At 35.4% G+C, this 7,774-nt stretch overlaps 1 long non-coding RNA gene and 1 other non-coding gene across 2 annotated transcripts; one reads left to right on the forward strand and one right to left on the reverse strand.

Moving 5' to 3' along the window:
* Window positions 1-604: 604 nt before the first annotated feature.
* Window positions 605-709, reverse strand: LOC121973987. The gene has a single exon (XR_006109879.1). It is a non-coding gene; the product is annotated as a small nucleolar RNA R71 (small nucleolar RNA).
* A 3,931-nt stretch (window positions 710-4,640) lies between these two features.
* LOC121970006 lies at window positions 4,641-7,112 on the forward strand. Its single transcript, XR_006108806.1, has 2 exons — window positions 4,641-4,909; window positions 6,913-7,112. It is a non-coding gene; the product is annotated as an uncharacterized LOC121970006 (long non-coding RNA).
* The last annotated feature ends 662 nt before the right edge of the window (window positions 7,113-7,774 follow it).

Raw genomic sequence — 7,774 nt, forward strand, 5'->3', positions numbered from 1 at the left:
GATATTTTTATTACTTGACCACAAAACCATGCACTTATGGTTTGACATCAAGTTTTTGGCACTATTGTTGGAGATTTTTTTTATTAACATTAGTTGATTAGCATATGAGTTACTCTATACTTGTTAATAGATTTTTCATTTACTTGTTTTTTTATGTCTATATTTTTCTTTCTTGCAATTTTAATTCTATATTTTAGGTAATTATGTTTAATAACATCCAATGAGCTTTGACATGAGAGACATGCCTTTAAAAGAATTCTTCGTACCCTTTTTGCAAGATTTAGATTGCCTATTGTGGCACTTCAGATAGAAGTTGATAACTTTTAACTTGACCCATATTTGATTATGATGATATAAAGTCACAAATCTGGAGGAGACATTTTAGAAACCCCTTATATTCACCTGGATACATTTCTAGTGTATTGCAATATGGTGAACTTTGAAGGAGACTTTACAGATGCTATTGGATTGTTAGCATTCCCTTTTAGTATCAAAGATAAAGCAAGAACTTGGTTGTACTATCTTCCTCAATAAAGAATAACAAGCTGGGATCAATTGGAGCAACTATTTCTGAATCACTTTTCCCCTCCCAATTGAACAACATATATGAGTAATAGAATCCAAATCTTTGCTTAGGAAGATGGGGAAACAATATATGAAGCATGGGACATATTTAAGGGTTATTTGAGATAGTGTCCTCACATTGCTTAGATAAATGGCTGGAAGTGCACATATTTTATATTGAGATTACATTTTTGAGTAAGAGGTTTTTGGATTTAGCTATAGGAGTTTCTTTGATGAATAAAAGTTTGGATAAGTGTACAAATTAATTGATCAAGTAAAAATAAACCTCCAAGATTGGGCAACTGAGAATGTCATGACATCTTCCTCGAGAATTCTAGAAGTGCGAGACATGAATGCAAGTGTGCATATTAAACAAGATGCAGTGCAACCACCCAAAAGATTTGAAAATCATGAGTCATAGAATGAGAGGTTCAACAATTAGAGGCTAAGTTAAAAAGCTTGACTTCAAAATGGTTTAAACAATGCCTCCCTGCTACCGAATAAAAGTCTAGTGAAAATTGTAATGTTTTAAAGTTGAGAAGTGGTTGGAATTCCAATGAATTTTTAGAACAATATGGGTATGAATTCAAGGATAATTACAAAAGTGAATAAGAAAATCTAACCTTGATCCCTCCCGTCGTGATTTATAGGCCACCGGTACCATTCCCTCAGCGGCTAATGTAATCAAATCTAGACAAGCAATTTGGATCTCTACCACAAGCTCAAAGAGAGTTTAGAGAAAAGAAAGACCAATTCCTCCTAAGACCTCTACCAATTCCTTTTCCACAAAGGCAAGTGACAACTATAAGCAAAGAAGAATTTAGCAAAATCTATGATGATAATTTGGTTGCATGCAAATTTGTTAATTTAAATAAAGATGATGAATTTTCTGATGATGATGAATTAGCCACTTGCAATCTTGTTGGAATACTTAACAATGAAGATTTTTATGATGAAAATAATCAATTTGAAATTTCTAATGAAGTTGTCGATCCTCCAGTTGATGATAGTGATGTAAGTGGACTCTTCACCACTTATAATGATGATGTGGCAGATAAAAGTGTAGGGGCTTGTGTTATGAAAGCAACACACAAAGAATCACCTCCTTTGATCCCACAACCACTTGATACTAAGAGAGTTGCAAGAATTGAACAAGTTGTGGAGAGATAGCAAATCCCCAAGAATCATCACCTTTAGTTACACTACCACTTGTGCTAGAGTTAGAACCATCATTTGATATTGAAGAAATCACATCCACATGTTTAGAACTTTTAGGTATCAATCAACAATACAAGATTAGTATTTCTTGTGATATTTTAGAAAACTTCATAGAGGTACCTATAATTAATTTTGTTGGTTGTGATTCGATTTTTGATGCATGTTTCATCAAATTTAATATGGTTCCACTTGTGGGAGGTATGTTTTTCCTGTTGGTGTATAGGTTTTCATGAGGCTGGGATTTGGAAGCTTACACTGAACTATCTTCGCCCTATGGAAAGAACTCACAAGGAGACGAAGATGGAGATATTGGTGATACACTATATTGATTATATGATGACAGCTCTCTCCATAATAAAATGGGTGATTCGAAGAAAAGTTCAGAAGTTTCTCACTTCGGCCAATGCTAGATTTTGAAAAGCCCAAATAAGGGGTCAAGTTAATGACCTAAAATATGTGCTTCATGGGAGGCAACTTAAGTTCTTTTTTGTTTTCATTTATGTTTTTAGTTTCTTTCTAGTTTCTTTTCTTTCTTAATAGTAACCCAAATCCTCTACTTAATTTTTCTTATCTATCTTCTTTTTGTTGAATTCAAAGTTTTGGATAAGGGCACCCACTAGATAGAGGGGTGAAAGATTTAGGCATTTGACACACATCACTTAGTAACCCTCCTTTCAAATTCTCCTCCATATTATATTTTTAGTTTTCATTAAGACAATGAAAGATTTAAGTCAGGGCATCACATCAAGATTGTATAGTTTTTTTTTCATATTTCTTTTAACATAATAAAATTTTTTAGTTGCATCATTCATCACATCATAATTGTTTATTCCTTAATAAAAAATGCTAGAACACTTGTTCTAAATTTCATGTGGTTTATTATTTACTTATGGTGCTAGTATCTTTAGTGATCATCTTTTTCTATCCATGGTAGCATGAAGTGAGTAATATTTTTAGTTTAGGAGTTTGAGTGTTGGCCTTATTTTAGGATCTCTTTTCACTTTGCCTAATTTTAATGGTAGATAACTCTCAAAATAATCATGATTCATAGAAATAGACTAGTATTCGTGTTTCTAAGGTGACCTCTCAATTACATTTTGGTTACTAGAGAATCTCAGATCATGAAAACTCATTTCAAAAAAATCAAAATCCCTATAGTTGTTTTTTGTTTTAGTGCTACATCAGACAAGCACTATTTAAAAAAAAAGGAATAAAGGATATAAAACAGTTGTTGTGAGTAGAAACTAACAATTTATCCCTTTGAAACTGAGTTAGATTACTAGAGAAATAAATGTTATGTTTCTCTTGATTATGAGTCATCCTTTGAGACCTTGTGTTGTATAAGAGGGATGAACCATGTGTAGTAGACAAGTGCCTATTGCTAGATGAATAAGGAACACAGTTATGATGACTTGACTAAGCTTAGAGATTGAAACTTGAGAAACTTAGGCCACTATTGCACTGAGAACGGAGAACTATTTCATAGGTCATACTTGAATAATTTTTGTATCTTGCTCACCAATGAAATCATTTGATAGGATTTGATTGACTCACTAGGGATTACAACACACCATCTACACACATAAATCTAGATTGTAATTTTTTGCTTGAGGACAAGAAAAAGTTTTCTTATCTAGGGGTGTGATGTGCGTAGGTTATACATTTTCTAGGTATTCTTTGATGCACATCTACTTGTATTTCATGAGCATAATCTATGTTTATTAGACCCCATTTCATTATAATGTCTTACTTCTATCCTATTTATTCGAAGATCTCTCTTTGCTTATTTTCATTGGTAGGACACAATTTGGAACGAAGAATGGAGCAGAAAAAGACTCAACATGGGCTAGCCAAACACATGAAATGTACATGAAGGAAAAACTTTCAAAAGACTTTTAATCAAGGAATAAGCTCTAGCTATGTTCATTGACACGTGCATATTCCTACGGAAGAAATTTGATGGGAAACCGAGCTAAAATGGATTCTAGATCCTCTAAAACATATGGGGCATTCTTATAAGCATGACCGTGTGAAAATTTGGCTCAATCAAGTGTTTCCTACAGCCTGGCTATTCCTTTTAGGAACAATCGTGCCTTTTTTATACATGACTATGTCAAATTCTGGATTCTTCTACACTATGAACCAAAAGTAAATTAACCGTAACTCTCTGTTCGGTTGGAGTTATTGGACATTCTAGAAATTAAAATGTAGATAACTTCAAGATCTACAACTTTGTTTCATATATCACAGAGAAAACCACATTTGTTGTGCTAAGATGAATTTTCACGAGGCACGGCCCTGAGGCATGGTCATGCCCCATTTTCCAAAGAGAGCCACGACCTAGACGTGCCTTAAGGCATGACCATGCTTGCCCTGGGTCATGGCAAACATGCCCTATGTATGCCCAAAGGTATGACCATGTGATGGAACATGCAGGGGTCATGCCCAGTCTATAAAAGGTGCCTTCTCCCCTTTTTATAACCTATCCTTGGTTTGGGGGCTCTGCTCCATTGTTTGGGGAGGGGAAACCCTAGAGCCTACATCTTCAATGTAACGACCAAATTTTCCCTATTTTGAGTTCTAAATGTTAAAAATATCTGGAAATATTTTTAAAATGTTCTAGAGATTTTTAGAAATTTTTAGAGTATTTTTACGTAATTTTTGGAGGTCGTTTGGTATTTTTACAAAACGAAAGAAGTTTGGACAAAAATTGTCCAAGCCGAGATTCGAACCCACGACCCCGACCCGAGCCAAACCTCAACCGAACCCAGCCCAATCAACCGGTCTGCAGTTGTTTTGTGATTAAGAAGGGAAGCAAATATATTTAAGTAGTAGTTGATGACAGAAGTTTTAGGTATTAAAAGGAGAACTTAGGTCTTAGCCGAAACCTAATTTTCCTTCTCCTCTTTCTCTTCACGCGCGACGGCATTCCTGTGCTCGGGCGGAAACAACGTCGAGCCTAGGGCATCGACTTCGACGGCCGGCCGAGCACCTTTTTCGTGAGATCTTCACACGGTGGTGGTCACCTCGTCGAGGAGAGCACACGGGTGTCAATGGCTCGCCGATACAGCCACACCTCCGAAGCCCTAGAGGTCATCTCCGTCGGTTGTAAGTGCAAGAACAAGGGGTGAGTTGCTTCTCACCTGCAGTAGGAGTAGTTCCGCGACATTGATCTTCTTTTCCTTTTGATTTCAGAATTTGATTTCACTCCTTATCATCCACAGCATGCTCCTTTGTTTCGAATTTTCTGTGAAGCATGCTGCCATGTTTGCTGCCGTGAGTTTCATTAAGGATACAAGAGGGGAATTTGTTTAGGTTTTGATATTGGGTTTGATCTTACCGTGTAGATTATAGCATTTTCTGCCATAGGTTTTTTTCTGTTAAACCTGAAAAGAGCAGCCCTATATTTAGCCTTTCTGTATGGACCTTAATTTAGTTTTTAGCATGAAGTGCTGTTTTTGGTGGATTACTGCCGAAGGGTTATGCTTTGCATTGGACATGAATAGCCCTATATTTAGTATATCTGGTTAGACCCTTTTTGTGCTGTATAGTGGCTTTGTTTTCCTTGCTTCGGTTTTGTACAGCGTTAGGATAGCTTGGAATTAAAGAGTAGTTGATCTATTAAATTTATTATAGTTACTACACTTAACAGCTTAGGAGATGTAGAAACATGGAACAATTAGAATTGTAGCTTAAATTCTACTACGCACGAGCAGATTTTTTTGAAACTTGTTGTGAGGTTTCGGTTTGCGCTATGAAAGGTGCACGAATAGTCTTATTTTCCGCGGTATTTGCAGTAGATATGGACAACTCCAATTGGAGTATAGAGTATCCCTTCCTTGGTGTATTTCTGCAGATACGGGCAGCTTCATTTGGAGCATAGAACAACCCTCCTCCTTGTGTAGTTTTCCATGTTTCATTTAGTTCCTTAACAATAGACTATGTTTGTTATCATGTGTACGTGTATAGAAGTTTTCATTACTATCAATTGAGAATGTGCAGCATCTTAGTTTTGATTCCTCCTTGCTAATTACCATACATGAACATCGCCTTATTTTGAGTAGATAGTTTAAGAAGTTTGTTAGTATTAACAAGCATGAATAGATTCTTATTATGTTAGTATGAATAACATTTTAGTTAGATGTTCCTTTGCAAATAACTAGCACGAACAGCAATATTGTACATTACAAGTTTGATTTTCCTGATGGTTTACTAAGCATGAACTAGACAACTTGTATGAAAATAAGCAGTTTAGGCTTCTTTAAGTTCCAGCAAGTTAAATCTTTTATTACCATGCTAGTATTCAGTTTTAAGATCTTATTTTTAGTCATTTAATTTTAAGCAGGCAGAATTAGATTTTTCTTGCTACTACACAAGCATGTTAAACTCTTCTAGAAGATTATGAGAAGTAATAAGTAAGAAAAGACCAAGGTCTTAAACCTGATCCTAAATTCCAGCATTTGAGGATTAGCAGCACGCAAGGTGCTTGAAGAAATGCCAAGGCATTTTATATTAGAAGAGCTAAAAGAATAACAAGTATAAGGAAGTTATAGTTAAAAAGAAAATAAGTATTTTACTTTTAAATGGCATGTACCGGACACAAGGTCCATTGGGTGGGCTCCTAGATCGCCCTTAGGCACAAGATCGCCTAGAAGTACCTTAGTAGTTTCGGGATTAGCTACCTCGACTCATATTAAGGATGCGCGCAAGTTGGTACAATGTCGGACCCAAGAGAAGTTGATTATTATTTTAAAGTAATAAAGTATAAGTTTTGAAACAAATGAAACAAGCTTCATTTATGCTTAGAGTCAGTAAGATTAGTTCTTTTGAACTTTAGCATGCAGTATTAGTTTTGTTTGTTTCCTGATTTGATATTTAGCATGATTAGCTATACATGTTTAGTATTTCAGTTAGTATGATTCCTTTATTGGTTTATGAGCATGATTAGCTATACATGTTTAGTATTTCAGTTAGTATGATTCCTTTGCTATGTATGAGCATGAGTAACTTTACATGTTAGCATTCAGTTTTGGCATGTTTTTATTTATATTACATGCATATCGAGTTTTTGTGAGTTAGATAGCGCTCATTAAGCTTTATGCTTATAGTTTGCATTTCCTCATACTGCAGATAAAGGAAAAGCCAAATAGATATGAAAAGAGGCGACAAGGGAAGGCTTGATGGGCGTGTGATGTCTGGACTGTGGAGTGATCTAAGAAGTTGTTAATTCTTTTTATTAAGAGTCTTAATTGTTAAAAGAATTTAAAACTTGTATATGCTATTTTCTTGGGATTGTTTTATCGTGTATTGCTGGAGTTGATCTTTTGGTATTTTGATTCTTTTGACTATATATAAACTGCGTGGTTGTCTGATATATGTTCCAGCCGCCTGTGGCTGTGTATATAGTGTTTGTATATCAGTTTAAGGTCACCGGTACAGGGGAGACTCTGTTGAAATTTTTCGGTAGTTTTCATGTGGTTTTAATTATACCGGTTAAGTAGAGTTAGTAGTTAAGTAACGGTCACTCTTAGAGAGTAGTAGAGTATTAAGAAGGGTGGTCGTTACAGTTGGTATCAGAGCAGGTCTCATTCTCCAGCATCACACACACATCAGCATCATCCTTGTCGTCTTCAAGTAAGAAAGTATTTAAGTTCTTTCTTTAATTTCTTTCCTTATTATTAACTGCAGTACAGAGTAATTGTTTATGAGTACTTAAGTAAGATAGAAGTTATTGTTACTCCTTTCTTGATCCATATATATGTATGTTTAGAAAGGATAGAGAAGATATCAAGCCTCTTTCTTTGCATAATTAGATGGCAAGAAGAGAACATCCCCGTACCGTTCGTACTAAGAACCAAGATCAGGAGAATGAAGAGCTTAGATCAACTGAGCCCAATCTCTCTGAAGTTGTTGCCCAACTCCAGAGACAAGTAGTAGAGCAGCAACAAGTGATTGCCAACTTGATGACCAATCAACAGCCAGTTCCTCCCAC

This window comes from Zingiber officinale, chromosome 4A, assembly GCF_018446385.1.
Source record: "Zingiber officinale cultivar Zhangliang chromosome 4A, Zo_v1.1, whole genome shotgun sequence".
Classification (NCBI taxonomy): Eukaryota; Viridiplantae; Streptophyta; class Magnoliopsida; order Zingiberales; family Zingiberaceae; genus Zingiber; species Zingiber officinale.